This window comes from Ambystoma mexicanum, chromosome 2p (genome assembly GCF_040938575.1).
Source record: "Ambystoma mexicanum isolate Mex_15411 chromosome 2p, UKY_AmexF1_1, whole genome shotgun sequence".
Classification (NCBI taxonomy): domain Eukaryota; kingdom Metazoa; phylum Chordata; class Amphibia; order Caudata; family Ambystomatidae; genus Ambystoma; species Ambystoma mexicanum.
Window position 1 is genome coordinate 949,520,580 of NC_090923.1, and position 15,667 is coordinate 949,536,246.

General features: G+C 49.7%; 1 protein-coding gene across 10 annotated transcripts in view; it reads right to left on the reverse strand.

Annotated features, from left to right (window-relative positions):
- FRMD8 (FERM domain containing 8) overlaps window positions 1–15,421 on the reverse strand; it is a 1,471,206-nt gene extending 1,455,785 nt beyond the window's left edge. For 4 of the 10 annotated variants that reach the window (XM_069644727.1, XM_069644720.1, XM_069644726.1 and 1 more), the window contains exon 1: window positions 15,292–15,421. The gene's annotated coding sequence lies outside the window, so the exon portion shown is untranslated. Of the gene's footprint in view, window positions 1–14,154; window positions 14,376–14,466; window positions 14,580–15,291 lie in introns of those variants that run through there. The other 6 variants (XM_069644722.1, XM_069644729.1, XM_069644721.1 and 3 more) reach the window with 4 other exon arrangements.
- Window positions 15,422–15,667: the final 246 nt, after the last annotated feature.

The following is a 15,667-nucleotide window of genomic DNA, read 5'->3' on the forward strand; positions in this document are numbered from 1 at the left end:
GCTGCTCCTTGAGCCATCGGGCGTTCCCTGTCCCCCCTTTTTGGGTCTCTGGAGGTTTTTCCTGAGGACTGGATGCCGGTGGCCATCTGTGACCGTGGGTGTTGTGGCTGCCTTTGGAGCCGAACAGTCCTTACTAAGCTATCAATCCAGGGTGGCGGGTGGCTGTATTTGTCCCGCAGATGGTTGTGGTCCTCTGTGGCCAACAACCCATTACCATTTGTTTCTTATGCTCTGGCGCATGCCAGAAGGTCCCACTGCATAGTCACCATTTAGACATTGACGTTTTAGCGGTCCGTTTACTCTTTTTAACCAATTTTATAATGGCTCAATTTTACTGTTCTTAGGTGCATTTCCACCATAAGCAAGGGATGATCAGAGACCGGGGGCACTGACAGAAAGGGCAAAAAAACGAAACAAATTAAAACGACCCAGGAGCTTGCCAAGGTTAAGCCCCATCTTTTGCAACACTCCCTTGATTCGTATTTGGAAGACATGGCCAGCAAAATAGTGAATCGCGTTACTGTTACTGGAAAAGCAACATGGGATGCCATTTCAGGTTCAGGAGGGAATCCAAAAGGTTGCACCACTGAAAAAATAGTTGTATTGAGGGGATGGGGGCCTTAGGGGGCACAGTGGTTCAGGCAATGGCTCTACAGGAGCAGTTGCTTGGGGTGTGTATGCCTCAGGATCCTCTGCACCCTGGTATGGAGGCAGATAAGAAAGTAGAAGTGGAAGGGGAGGGGGTGAGACTAGGAATGGGGCACCGGATGGTGAGTGTTAGAGGTTACAGTTTGTCATATTAGAAGTTATTATATTTAAATGTCTATGTATTGATGGGCTTGTGTGTGCAATACATCTCATACATAACTTGGTTACTGTTGTCATAATATGTTCACTGACATCACCTCCTGGAATGTGGAGTCTCAGGATCTTGGGGACTCCACATTCCACTAGGTCAGTTGCGAAGATTTCCCCTGGCTGGGGGTCGTTGCTGTTACTAACTCAATAAAGAGTTAATTATAACTTTTGCACAGTGTGGACCCATCATTACGTGTCTTAACAGTGAGGGTGTGTAGTAACGGATCAATTGGTGAATAGCCATATGGGTGGGAACCTGGAGAGGGAACTAAAACAGGATCTAAATTCCTCCTACAGGGAGGAGGAGGATAAGCTTTGGCTGGAATCACTTCTAGATGTAAAGCTCAAGCCCCTTTAGACCATCCTAGAGTCATTGCATATGTTTAAGTCTGGGGTAATGAACACACTGGCTATCCTGGATGACTCAAGAGTTCTAACAAAAAGAGTGGCAGAAAGAAGTACGGTTGGGGTTGGGGCAAAGTCGGTAAGATACTATCAGGGGTGGGGGGGTCGAGGGGTGACCGTCCTGGCCCGGTCACTGAGGTTGGCGGGCTGGTGATGCCGGCAAAGGACAAGGCAGTAACCACACAGTTAAGCTCGGTAACTGTTAATTCAAATTATACGGGTACTGGGAGGTCCGATTTAAGCTTTAGGACTTTCATAGGGGACACTGGGGCCAACATGCATATAGAAGGGCTGTAGAAGAGCATTTTGAATTTACTGCCTGCAGCAGCCCCTCTTATGGGGATTATCATGGGTGTACCGGGGCTCCCTAAGAGTGGATTTGAATTAACTATTTCACTAATGAATAAAACGACCTATTGGATCAACACCAACCTGAATGGACCGAGCATTGACCCAAGCCTTATATTAATGGCAATAAGGGTAGGCCAAAAACCCAAATGTATTAAGGGGCACTGCATAGTGGTTTCCTTCTCGGATGCAACGATGGTTTGTTATTTGGTCAACTCTAATTTATCCAGAGGCCTAAAACCAAACAGCTACAGTCTCCATAGTAGGCCTGTCTCTCAGGATTTGTTTTACGGTTGTACAGGGAGGGTGGCTGATTCAGGGAACCGCTTGAGCAAATTTGTTAGGAGGAGGGAAGCACAGAGTTACCCCACGCACAGGGGCCTTTGTATCCACCTCTTGGCCACAGATTACCCTTGGGTTGGAGGTCCAACCCTAATTTAGAAAGATTGACCCCACAGAAGGGAGAGGCGCATACTATTGGGGTTGAGCTAGCTAATCGGTATGAGGCCCTAACCTCCTGTGAAGATCTCGACTGACGTACCGCTGACCGGCCCAGCCCAGTCGACTGGGAGCTTTGTGAGGGGGGCGGGTCCTGAGATTGGGGGGTACACATGTTATCTAAAGCAGCCCCTTTGGTAGCTAGCTTGTTATCCTGGAATATAGCCAGGCCAGGGGAAAATTCAAAGGGGAAGTCACTGTGAAGATTTAAAAAACCCACAACTAGTAGACCCAAGAGTGGAACAGGGTACCCCGCGGGCTCCATCGTAGCCCAGAGGCCTTCCGCTGACCCTCGGAGGTGCACGTAGCATGGTGCCTGGAGGAGAAGTAAACCACGAGAACGAGACCCGACTACAGGAGAAAGAGTTCCCCCTGAACAGAGGCAAAGGAGGTGCCCCCCATGCTTCGTTGGTGAGAGAGGCCTTCCCGGGGACCCCTCGGTGCCGTGGGGCAGAGAGAGGGCTTGAAACCATCTTGTTGCGGAGTGGGGAGGCAGACGACGGGCGGTGGCCTCAAAGCACACAGGGGCCTCGCAGCACACGGCCCAATGCCACCTCGCCTCGGCAGGATCCAGAAGAAGAGGTGAGGAGGTCGCAGGGGAATGAGGAGGCCCAGAGGAAGCCAAATCACGATCCAGGCTCCCCCCCCACACCTGGCATATAGAAACGCTCCGAGACACGCTGGAGGGAGCGGGGGCCCGAGAACTCTCCCAGACCCTCTTTTTCGGTGTGCATGGGCCCTAACTTTGGAGGGGAGGGCAGCTCGTGGACTCCGGGGGCATGGAGGGGGATAAAATAGCGGCCCTCTGAGGCTTCCACATCGAACCCCGGGGTGCCAATAAACGGGACGCCGACCCATTCCAGCGCAGAGCCCGGGAAACCCCTCTGGAGACTGAAGCAGGCGCAGAAAATAAGCAGGCAGCAGGTGCCCCGCCATCCCAGTCCTCGGTGGAGCTCCGAGCCACGCAATCCAGCCCACCCATGCCAGGGAGAGACAGAACACGGAGGGAGCCTAAGGCCAGAAGCAGAAGGCTCAACACGGGAGGCCCCACCAGAAACTGGGCCCCAGACCTCATCTGAGGAATCTCTAAAGAACTCTGGGCTTGCAGTGTGGCCCCTCCAGGGCAAAACAAAACAAAGGAGTCTGGAACGAGGTCCCAGGGGTACAGACAGGGAAGCCTGGAAGTCTGCACCAAACTATTGGAACCCAGGGGACCGGAAACCTGGAGCAACCACTGATAGGCACCCCTCAGCAACAAGCACTTATCCACGCAATCCTATCCCTCCAGCGTTTCTGTAGGCCTCAACCAACACTAGGAGCTGTGTCTGGCGACACGCACTACAATATGGCCACCGGAAGTGCCCCCCCCCCACACCACTTACCAGGGATGATCTTAAAGACATGGAAATCAAGGCCATAAGGACAGATACACAGGCCTCGATAGTGGCTCTTAAAGGGAGAGTTGACACTCTTGAAGAGGAAATGGAAGGTATGGAGAATAACCACCTCCAGACTGATCTGCTGGACATGAAATATGAAGCGAGGCTGACAAACCTGGAAATGAGAGAAGAGGACATGCTTTTGAAGATGGATGACCTTGAAAACAGGGAACTCCGATATAACCTGCGTATTTTAGGGGTGACCCAACAAAAGGGGGGGGGGGGGGAGACAGTGGCGGACGTTGGGAGGATAGTCCTAGGCTTAACAAAGCAACTCTGCACCCTGGAGTTGGGCAAGGAAGTCCAGCTGGAAAGAGCTCATAGGGGTGGTGGAGGCAGAGCGAAAGGCCCAAGATCCATCGTGGTGCGTTTCCTCCGCTACAGAGAAAAGATGGAGGTCCTAGAAAAGGCGAAGAGACTGGGGTGCTTCTCCTTTGAGGGGGACACAATCAGGATTTATCAAGATCTCTCCGCCCTCACACTTACCTGCAGAAGGGAATGCCGTCCCCTCACACAATGGCTCACTAACAGGATATACGATATAGATGGTCCTACCCATTTGCCCTCGAATTTGAATGGGATGGAGTGGATTATCAAGTCACTGGGGAAGGAGGCTTTACGAAGGGACCCTGACGCCCCAGGAGCATAGACGAGAACTACAGGGCCCCTAGGCCAAAAAGAAGAAGATGAAGGGCAAGAGAAAATATTTAAAAACACAACACCCCGACGCATGATCTAGAGGAGGATTAAAAGATTGGGGCTGCATCAGAGGTGCAGGAGTCGGGAAAAGTTAAAGGACCCCAGCCGGGGGTGGCGAGGAGATAAGGACAGCGAGGGACGGATGGACCTCTTCCCCGAGTGGCTAGCCAACTGGCAAGCGTTGCAGACAAGGATGGGAGGGGGGGGGGGGGTCGAGGGGAGGGAAAGGGTTGGGAATGTATGGGGTCAGGCACAACATAGATCGGACTCAAGAAGGGAGCTGAGCGGCTTCCATATGGCCGGAAGAGGTGTGAATCCAAAAATGTCATTCGATGACAGACAATGAGAAAAGGGGCCGGGTCGAAACTTTAAGGCTAGGATCGCTTAATGTAAAGGGCCTTAACTCACCAACAAAGCGCTCACTCCTGGGGAGGGAAACGAAGAATGCAGGTCTGGGTGTACTCCTAGTACAAGAAACTAGAACAGTGTAAGGGGAAGAAAGGCGCATTCCAGGTTCACATGTGGGCCAGATATTCTGGGCATCAGGCCCCACCAAAAAGGGAGGTGTTGGGATCCTACTCCGCAGAAACCTTAGGCTAGAGGCGCCAGTTTGGGGCAGAGCAGGTGGAAGAGCGGTGGTGGTCTCGGGAAACCTGGAAAACTCCAGAATTACCATAGCAGCCATTTATGGCCCAAATATGGGTCAGATGCAATTCATCAAGGAGGTACTGAGGGAGGTATTGGTTAGGGCTGAGGGGCTCATCCTCTTGGGAGGCGATTTTAACATGTGGGTGGACCGGGGATTGGATCATAGTGGGAAGCCGATCCCCACAAGTAGTAGGGGGGGGGGGCAGCCATTCAGAGGGTTCTTGGACTTAATGGGGAACCACAGGTTGGTAGATCTTTGGAGGGAGACTCGCCCAATTATGAAAGGCTATACATTTTACTCCGCAGTCCATGGCTCCAGAACCAGGATTGATTATATATTTCTGGAACACCAGCATATGAGCAGAACCGCTGGGCACGGAGCTTCGCCACCAGCCTGGCACCCGCCTTATCCCCTTTTTTGTAATATTTCTGTCTCAGGTGTTGGAGGCCTGCTACAATTTTACCCATCTCCAGTTCTCTAAGTTCCTGTCTCTTGGTTTTGGTGATCCCCAGGTCTCTCTCCTTCTCTTCCTCTTCCTTCCCCTCGACTCTCTCCAATAGGCGTATCTCAGATCTTAGTTTGTGGGCCAAGAGCGTTCTAGTTCTCTTCTTGGCCACCCCTTCACTAATCAATCTACCCCGCCATGTAGCTTTAGCCACCTCCCATACCGTCTCCAAGTGAACCTCACCAGTGTTGTTTAACTCAAAGTACTCTCTAATGGCTGAAAACATCATCTGCTCTCTAAAAACCGCATCCCTCAAAAGGAGGTTGTTGCACCTCCACAATGATTCCCTCGGTTTTAAACCCGATATAATGTCTGCCCAAACCAGGTCATGATCTGACCAGCTAACCCGGTGATGGTTACAAGCAGCGGCCAGATAGATGGGTGGCAAAGATCAAGAATGGGAAAGAGGGGGAAAGATTGGACCCAGAGGCGATAGCGGGAGAATTTGCCAGTTTCTATGAGATATTGTACGAGAAGGAAGGAGTTATAGGAGGGGAAACATTAGAATCCTATTTGCAGGGAGTGACCCTCCCGACCTTTAGACCTGGAGAAGTCTTCACCCTAGTGGCCCCAATAAAAGATGAGGAAGTCCTCCGGGCAATATCAGGTTTGAAGCTGGGGAAGGCCCCGGGAGAGGACAGGTTCACGGTAGGCTTCTATAAGGCATTTGCAGGCCAACTGGCGGATTCCTGGCGGATCTGTTCACGAATATTATGTCCACAGAGAGGGCCCCTCCGTCGTTTGGGAAAGCATTCATCACGGTCATCCCCAAAGAAGGAAAAGACCCTGCAGACTGCCAATCTTATAGACCAATCTCCCTCCTGAACGTGGATGCAAAGTTGTTCACCAGAATCATTGCAACAAGACTAGAGGACCTCCTTCCGGGGCTCATCCATTCTTATAAGGTGGGCTTCATACAGGGGAGGCAGGGAGCAGACACCCTCAAGAAGATTCTCCATTTTATGAGGGAGTCAGCACCCAGGGGGGGCAACACAGTCTTGGTGGCCATAGATGCCGAAAAGGCCTTTGAGTCAACTGGGAGTTTCTACATGGGGTACTAGAGAAATTTAATTTCGGTGAAGGTGCCGACGAGCGATCAAGGCTCTGTACGCAGAACCGTTAGCCAGAGTTACGGTAAATGGGTGGCCATCATGTAGATTTAATCTTCAGCGAGGGACCCGACAGGGCTGCCCCCTCTCGCCCCTATTTTTTGCAATGACCATGGAGATTTTGGTGGAATATCTGAGGGGGTCCCCTGATGAGATGGGTATAGATGTGGGAGACAGAACCATTAAACTCTGTTTCTATGCAGATGATATAATGCTCCACGTGAGGCAGCCAGCCCAATCTGTCCCAGCCGCCTTGCGGGTGATAGAGGAGTTTGGGCATTTTTCAGGATTGAAGGTGGATGTGGGCACATTTGGTCCCCACAGGTGAGGGACGCGATTCCTGGCCACAAACATTATCAGTCCTGGTTTGAAGCGGGGCTTTGCAGGGTGGGTCAGTTGGTGAAAGAAAATACATTCATAAGCATCCAGGAACTGGAGGAAGCATTGGGCATTGTCAGGCTGTCCCCACTCCTCTATCTAAGATTGAAGGGGTATTCATGGCAGGGAAATGGAAGCAGCATATACAGAGGCCACTCACCCCAGTAGAGAAGGTCTTGCACACGCATGTAGATATGAAAGGTCTCATCTCCCTCCTGTATATAGGGTGGGTCAGTTGGTGAAAGAAAATACATTCATAAGCATCCAGGAACTGGAGGAAGCATTGGGCATTGTCAGGCTGTCCCCACTCCTCTATCCAAGATTGAAGGGGTATTCATGGCAGGGAAATGGAAGCAGCATATACAGAGGCCACTCACCCCAGTAGAGAAGGTCTTGCACACGCATGTAGATATGAAAGGTCTCATCTCCCTCCTGTATACGGCGCTTTTGTCCCGCCGTGAAGGAGCAATCAGGGGTCTAAGAACGAGATGGGAGAGGGACTTGGGCTGTGAAATTGGGGACGGTTTATGGGTGCGACTCTGTAGTAGGCCATTTAAGACCTCAATTTCGTGTCAATATAAGATGCACACCATAAAACTGCTTCACAGGTGGACATATGACCGGGTAGTACTCTCCAAGATGTTTCCAGCGGCGATTCCCCGTTGCTGGCATGGATGCAGGGAAAAAACCAATTATTGGCATATGTGGTGGACATGTCACAAAGTGCGCACATATTGGACAGAAGTGTTGAGCTGGATCAAAGAGGCGGACGGAGGATCCCACCCACTACACCCAATCTTAGTATTATTTGGACTTGAAAGAATGGATGAGCGGTTGGACAATCTTCCACACCTGTCACATTGTTTACTTTTAGCGGCCAGAGCCTGTCGAGCTAGAACTTGGAAAAGGACCTGCCTCCCCATGAAGAAAGAATGGGTGGCAGTGGCCGGGGATATTTATCTTATGGAAAAGATCACAGAAGCTATACAGGGATCCAGCATTCTGATAGAGACTGAATGGCTCGGGCTCTTTAGTGCTTTTAGTAACATGGAAAGTACTGGTTGAAATTCCCAGAGAACAGCGACTCGGCCCCACCAAATAGTTAACTTGGAAAACACAGACTTTAATTCAGAGGAATCAGCCCATTTCCGACGATCTAGTGCCCGGTCGGGACTGCCGACAATGGATTGAACAGTATAAGTGAAAGCAGCGATCAGAGACTGTGCCTTGAAAGGGGTTTGAGGGGGGGGGAGGGAGGAGAGGGTGTATACACCAGGGAATTATCTAATTTTTTTTTGTATAAGGTTTATTGGGACACAAGTCCCTTTCACGTTTGCTCCGAAGGTTCTCTGTTGTTTCATAAAACCAATAAAAATAAATAAAATTTAAAAAAAAACACAATGTCATTCTCCTGCAAGAGACCTGAGCCTTGGAGACCACACTGTTAGATGGCTACACATCATAGAAGATCTCAGCAAAAAAAATGCTAGAGTAAGATGTTATGGGGGTCTGGCGATTTTGATTGAAGCCTCCCTAACCTGTAGGTTTAGGGTAGTGGAGACTAACATGGACTACCTACAGGTGCTCTGTATTTTACCCTCTCGGGGGGGAACCGTTAATCATTTTGAACCTCTATAACAACCCCCATAAGGCTAAGGCAGACAGGTTAGCCAAAGTCAAGGCGTTTATTGATGAGTTATTTCTAAACGGGAGGAATCGTAATGAGCAATGCATATGGGGAGGAGATTTTAACCTCAAAATGGGTGTAGATCTGCCAAAGGATCTGTCAGATCCGCTGGAGGACTGGTCACTGAACATCCCCTTGCCCACAATGAAATATGGACGAGTGTGTGCAAATGGTCTCCAAATGTGTTTATGGCTCATCGAATAGGGGCTGCGCATGGTAAACGGATGCAAAGCACCCGATATACCGGGTAACCTTACCTTCAATAATCACCAAGTTTGGAGGGGTGTGTGGCCAGCAAGCGGGCAATGAGGACGTGATTCCTCACTGCTCCAAGTCCGCCAGCTAGATCCTGCCTTTATCCTGACAGTTCATGTTGTTAAACTCACAAAAATAGCTTTCAAAAGCGGAACCTTTCTGCAACGGGTCGCTGCACTATGGACCTGAACAAACGTGTGGTTCCTGAGATACGCGCTGGGGAATCCAGAAGCGGCTGACCGCGTATGCCAGACAAGAATGGCCGCCTGGACTGCGAGCTAAGAGGAAGGTGCGCATTACGTTAAAGGCTCCACTGAACCAAGCGCCCCGCGACAGCAACTACCATCACATCGCTGAGGCCGAAATTAAACAGTCATCCCGACCCCAAACAACACTGCGAGTAGGCGGCGGGCGCGCCCATGAAAGCAGGCGGGCACTGGCATCCCCTGCTCCGATACGAGGTGGAGAAACCCTGCGAGCAACCCTGCTTGAGGACGACAGAGGACCAGCCGACGTTATGATCCTGATCACTGCAGCAACAAGGTGAGCCGCGCTATGGGTCCTCCCCCTGATGGGATCTCCAAGTGCCAGCGAGGCTCGGCTCCTACCTGCTGCCCCGGCGGTCGATGGGGCGGTCACATCTGAGGCTGCGAGAAGCTGCTGTGGGCCCTTGGGAACGACGCGACCCGAGCTAGCAGGCAAACCGAGGAAGGCTGCCTGAAGGCGCTCCGGTTGCAGGAGAGCCAGGCCGACAGCAAAGCGAGCAGCGCCTGCGACAAGGAGTGAGCGGGGGCAACCAAATCAAACACGTCTCCTACCCAGAGACGGTGCGAAAAAGCTAAACTGCCTACCAACAACGATACGCAGCAGAATTATCCCTGGACCCCAACCGCTCACAGTGGGACCCTGAAAGTGGAACGCGACTCGTGGATTCCAACACACGTTCCACAAAGCAACCGAGAATGGAAGGTAAGTGCCTACGCTGAGGGCATGGCTGTTATAAGGTGAATGAGAACTGCACACTGAATCTACAACGCTCCGAGCTCCCAATGAAGTAGTGATGTGGCTGAGCGTCCAAGGTGAACCCAATAAGACTAAACTCCTGTGAATACATCACCTAACCGCCATAACACGCAGCAATAAACGTCGTTTACACACTTAAAATCGCTTGTGAGCCCAGACCATTATCAAAAGCGACCACCTGCTGGGAGGCGAGCTTGTACACAACCGGTGCGCCGACCTGAGTGGCAGCACGCACTTCAGAAGCTGAAGGGATTTGAGAGAGCAAAACAACATTCTGATATCACGGGCCCCGATCAAAGACTACTACTGTGGACAACTGAAACAAGCACGTCTCCCAGGAAAGGAGGCAACTGGAGTACTGGCCTGCTTGTCCGTGGCGTGAAGCGGCAACACGGCCCCTAATCCTGCACTGTATGAGTCTAAGACACACGTTTGAACTGAGACTAATGGAAACACCTCCTTCCCGAAAGATAGGGTGCCGACCAAGCCAATCCTCAGGCCAACAAAAACAAAGGAGGGAGAGGGCATAGGTGATTACGCAGCGGACTTCTGGGAAGAAAACCACGAAGTGGACAGTGCATATAAACCGTAAGAGAAACCAAAAGGAGAGAAGAGGTGTTAGAGATTACAACAGCACCTCCCTAGCGAGATAGAAGCCAAGGCTTGTGGCTCTGCCGTCTTCGGAGTACCACAGCTGGGTGGTCACGGACAGCACCATTTGGTAATAAACGCTGGACAGTGCACCTGCAAAGGCGGAACAAGTGTCTCTGGTGAACCACTTGACCAGTATCCAAAAGATCCTGAACCAACAGCAACAACTGGATGGTGCCTTGCCGAATCGTTGCGCCCGAAGCGAGCACCCCACTGACCTAAACAGCTACACAAACATAGGCTGAGAGGGAAGGGAGCAACTGCAACTCAACACTGGCTTGACCACCATGGGGAAAGACAGGGCAAAAACGCGACAACGCAGAGCAAAATGGAGCAGTACACAATCACTACCCAAGTGCCCCCGCAGGAGCAGGGCACCATGGCGATGCATTGGGACCGAAAGGATGACAATATGTCCCTTAAAGACATCATGAATGCTATCACCAACTCAAGGACCTCCACGGAAAAAAAGATGGATGGCATAAGTACTGAGGTGTCGCTGTTGCGCCATGAGCTGCAAAAATTCACAGCTCGTACCGGGGAAGCAGAGGGCCGCATGTCGGAAACAGAGGACAGCCTGAGGACTGTAAATCACCAAATGACCGGAGCATTGGCACGCCTCAAGGCACTGGAAGAATGAGTGGAAGAGAGTGAGGGCAGAGCAAGACGGAACAACATCTGGATCCTTGGATTGCCTAAAAACTCTGAAGGCCCGAGCATGGAGCTATTCCTAGAGCAATGGCTTGCGGATCTATTCACTCCCAAGACCCTATCAAAATTCTTCTCAGTTGAACGTGCTCACCAACGGGCAGACAAATACCCAGAGCTCCCCCGCGTACGGTAATAGCAAATCTCCTGAACTATAGGGATCGGGACGCCATACTGCAGATGGCCAGAACTAAGGGCTCCATAACATTTAATGGCCCCAGAATCGCCTTTTTCCCCCCAGACTTCACCAGGGAGGTTCAGAAAGCGAGGCAGTCCTTCGACCCACTCAAGAAATGCCTTCAAGCTCTTCACATAAAATACGGACTTCTGTTCCCAGCACAACTGAAAATGTACCACAACCGTACGACATTGCATTTCACGGATCCCAGAGAAGCGTGGAGCTGGGTGGAAAGAAACCTAGAGGGTGACGGGAGGCCGAATCGGAGGCAAGACATCGACAGGAGTCGCCCACAACCAGAGAGAGCACCACCTGAGCTCCCACAACAGGAGATGGAAGCACTGCCAAATGAAGGCAATGACTTCTGGAAGCAATCTCATCCTTTTTTTGAAGGGGGATACCAAATATTACAGCTAATATAGTGTTATAATATTTGGTATCCCCTTGATTTTGAGGGGCAACATTTAACAAAGCGCTGCTTGAACTATCCCTTGCATTGCAGGGGGGAGTACATTGTCTACACCATGCCTCCTTCTGGAAGCTATCCCACCTGTTTTTTGAAGGGGATACCAAATATTACAGCTAATATAGGGTTGTAATATTTGGTATCCCCTTGATGTTGAGGGGCAACATTTAACAAAGCACTGCTTAAACTATCCCTTGCATTGGGAGGGGAGTACATCATAAGCCTACACTGTGACAGCTTCTGGAAGCCATCTCATCCTTTTTTTGAAGGGGATACCAAATATTACAGCTAATATAGGGTTGTAATATTTGGTATCCCCTTAATTTTGAGGGTTAACATTTAACAAAATACTGATTGAACTATCCCTTGAATTGGGTAGTGGAGTACACAAATTCTTTCTGTGCACTGTGACTCTGGGCCAGCCCAAGGGGTCCTCGGGGCACCCACACACAATTAATTTGACAGGGATTACCCTGATCGCCGTGGTAACACGACAAGACCGCAGCTGGCGTGGGCTCCCGGACAAGCAGCTGCTCTGCGATCACACAGCGGGCCAGTGGCCTGGAGACACCCAGGTTACACATGCTTGTCTGGGGGCACCCAGACTAGCAGGGCCGCAGGCCTGTGATCACACAGGGTAGGCTTGCAGGCCCAACACAATGAGACACGGAGACAGAGTGCCATTACATTTAGTCTACCGCCGTGGTATTGCACGTGCGTGCGCAGGCTCCTTCTTTTCCCAGTCAGGTATGAGGCTGTCATGACATCCTTAGAGGGACAATACATGTTCTTAAAAGGAAAACAGCACAAATACTCCCACTATGCTATGAGATGTGTAATATATATATATTGTCAGTCTGGTTTATTGTGCGATTTATCTGCATTTCATGTCAACCCTGTAAAATGAAATATCATTTGTATGTGTTTTACGTGCCTGCCATGATGACTGCACCGCTACGCCACACCCTCTACAGTGAGCCCATCTATCGGGTCAAATTCCCTAAGGAGGTAGTATTCCGGAGTATTTTTTCAATTTCCAGCCATAGTTTGTGTAGTCATTTCCATCAATGTTGGCAGCTGTGATTTATCAAGCTACTAATTATATAACCCACTAAGTGTTGGCAGCTATGATTTTTTAAGCTACAAATAACCATATAACCAACTAAGTTTCATTCAACTCAAAGCAGTTCGGCTGACTCATCAAGTAACAGTGGCGTACCGAGCCGCGGGAGTGGGGGGGCCAAGCTGCCACCCCACAGGCTCTTTTTAGAGCCTGACCGGGACTTTCGTCAGTGGGCCACCCGTCCCGTTCGGCACCTCAATGAGGGTACCCAATGAGAAAGATGTCCCGCTGGCAGGACAATGTGTGCCGAGTAATTCCTGCTCAGCACAGTAAATGTCCTGGCAGCAGGACACCTTACCCTTTCCGAAACCTCTGGCAGGACAATGTCCCAAGGAGCTCAGGGCAGCAGCAGAGGGGCTCTCAAGTTGCTCTGTGTCAACAGAGCATTTCAATGCGAGCCATTAGGCACTGATGGGAGGGAGGGGGACTATTAGCAGGGACTTTTGTCCCTTTAGAAATGTACACGGCAGGAAGTGATCAGGTGTGAGAAGTTTGCATAATGCTGCATGCTTTATGAAATAATGACTGTAAAGATGTGCTCAGTTGCTTAAATTGTCCACATCCTGGTTTCACTATTTTAACCAGTGTGTGATCCTGGGCAGATCATTTAATTAGACTGTCTTATCTGCAGTTCTGTGATTCACTTCAAAGCTTATGTGTTAATATATGATGCTATTTTTTTTTTTTTTAAAAAGCCGTACTTGCTCCATATAGAACAGTGCATTCTAGGTATTTTGCCTCACAAAATTATTTGCCTCTTGGCTTACTTATGACAACTTATTCTAAAGTCACTTCCATGGTGCCTCCAAGTATCAAAGACTGATGATGCTCCTTGCAATGTGCTTTCTGTGAAGTAATTTCTGTTGGTGCAATCCATAAGCAAATCAGGAGATGTGCATGTATTTTGCCCCAGAGCGCCTGGATAGAGCTCTAAAAGATGAGTTCCCTGCATCTGTAATGATTCTGACGTTTTTATTGTGTTAAAATGCGATATGATGAGACAACCTGGAATTGCGTGCACTCCATTTGAGAGGGGAAAGTAGCGAGTTTTAAGAGGGGAAAGTAGCGAGTTTTGAGACGGGAAAGTAGCAGGTTTCACCGTGGCTGTATGGAACTCGGGCGTTATGCCGGTGTTATGCAACATTTGGTATCCCATACCGAGGCTCAAAACTTACCGAGGCTCGGAACTCTCCTACTTTGGTCTGTGATCTACGAAGACAGGGGATACCGGATCGGTATGGGATTCCAAATATTACAGAACAGCGGCAGTCGAATCTGCCCTGAAATTCCCTCGGCGTGTGCGGCACGGCCATAAACCACTTCTGTTTGGGGGTGGGTGGAGCCGGGGATGAGGATACCAGCCAAGAAGACACAGAAAGATCCGCTGTTGGTGCAACTAAAATCAAAATAGAAAAAACAAAACCCATCAGAGTTTTGTTCTCCCCCCTTCCCGCGCGCAATATAAATAAAAACATCATTAAATATACCTTGTACTTCTCCGAGATGAATAATTATAAAATGCGCAATACAAAATAAATACTTGACCGTGACGACTCCTTCCTCCTAATCCTCTTCCTAAGCACGTAGACATCCCAAGTGAAAACATCACAACGACATCACAGAAACAAGTCATTAAGCCGTAAAGGCTTTTCAGAAAGTATCGGCAAACTTTTAAACAAACACACAATGCTAGCAGGTCTCATAGGGACTTTAAATGTGTGATTGTAAATGAAAGCAATACAAGGCCTCCGTTTAGCCTTCTCTGCCACACATTGCAAAGGGGTAAATGAAAAATCCCCTCCCCGGGGAATGCCAAATCGCCCCCCGTGCAGGAGAAATAAAGAACTGAACTGTTATGCTGGAAATTCGTATGCGTCTGTCTGCATAAAACATATATCCCCATCTGCTGCACATACCAAATCATCCAACCCCCCTCCAGCGGGAGGATAACTAACCGTTCGCTGTACTGTTCACTGCTACAGTGGAAGTCCCATTAGGACGGGAGGAACGCACTGTGCCCAGCCCCACTCCATAAAACACACGTCGAACATCTGCATGAGAAAACCCTAAAACGAACTGAATCCACCTGTACGTTAAGTAAATCTCAACCCCCAAAATACGCAATACCCCTTCCCCAATATTGCCTCACCCCTGTGATGCACGTTACATATCCCAAAAATACACCGGAAAAAACCGCAATCCGCCTGTATTTTGAATACATCTCACCCGATGCACATTATAAACCACCAAAATACACAGAAATACTCCCTTCCCAACATTGACAATCAACATGAGACAACTTTAAGACTTACCAGAAATCAAATAACAACCAACGATACCTGTGCTTTGCAAATGAGGAATCCTCCCACAACGCCTTTCCTTTCCTTCCAGCTCTTGCAAAAATGATGATGACGTGAACGTTGAAACCCACGTGATGCAGAGCTGCCCACGTGATGAAGTGGGGGCGGGGCCTTGCTATGGTCCGTTTCTCGAATGGGAACTAGACACTACCCTTTAGGAAACGCGCATGTCGATTTTACAGGCAGCAACAGATGAGTGTATACGATCCAGCCCTTGTAGTGAATTTTATATGCATTTCTTTTAGCATCCATCAACTTAGACGTTCTCACCCCTTTGTTGTTATTGTTAAGAGGAGCCCTTTTGCAACCTCTAGGAATGCACGTTGAA